Source organism: Calidris pugnax, unplaced genomic scaffold (assembly GCF_001431845.1).
Source record: "Calidris pugnax isolate Ruff unplaced genomic scaffold, ASM143184v1 scaffold183, whole genome shotgun sequence".
NCBI classification, from domain to species: Eukaryota; Metazoa; Chordata; class Aves; order Charadriiformes; family Scolopacidae; genus Calidris; species Calidris pugnax.
In genome coordinates, this window is record NW_015090930.1 from 1,113,938 (window position 1) to 1,114,414 (window position 477).

At 41.3% G+C, this 477-nt stretch overlaps 1 protein-coding gene across 1 annotated transcript in view; it reads left to right on the forward strand.

The window, feature by feature from the left end:
- MTHFD1 (methylenetetrahydrofolate dehydrogenase (NADP+ dependent) 1, methenyltetrahydrofolate cyclohydrolase, formyltetrahydrofolate synthetase) overlaps nt 1-477 on the forward strand; it is an 81,930-nt gene that overhangs the window by 80,757 nt on the left and 696 nt on the right. The gene's annotated exons all lie outside the window — the stretch shown is intronic.

The window sequence follows — 477 nt, forward strand, 5'->3', positions numbered from 1 at the left end:
AGCCCCACTGCGTGAACACCATTCCAAGCCTTGGATGCCATGCCCAAGACCGATCCACAGGAGGAGTAAAAAAAATAAATTAAAAAAAAAAAAATTAAAAAATAGAATCGAATCAAAATTTAAAAAAAAACCCCCTAATTCTGCTCCGCGAGGGGGGAGAGGGTGGAAAGGGTTGCCCGGAGTCACTGAGCCGGTCCCAGAGAAGTTGGTCTGTTGGTGGTAACGCGTTTTTGCATCTTTATCTCAAAAAAATGTTCCGGAGATGTCTCGGGGCAGCGCTTTTTTATTTTTTTTTTTAAATTTTTTTTTTTTTTACACAGTGCCATGTATCTTTACGATATCATATATTTGACGAACGCACGCGGCGTTAATTGAGGTTGCCATGGAAGGCATGCACGTAGTATAAATAAGCTCCCTTCTTGCCACGTGATTTTGCTTTTGTATTCCACAAGCCTCCTTTTTGTATTCTGTGGGGTT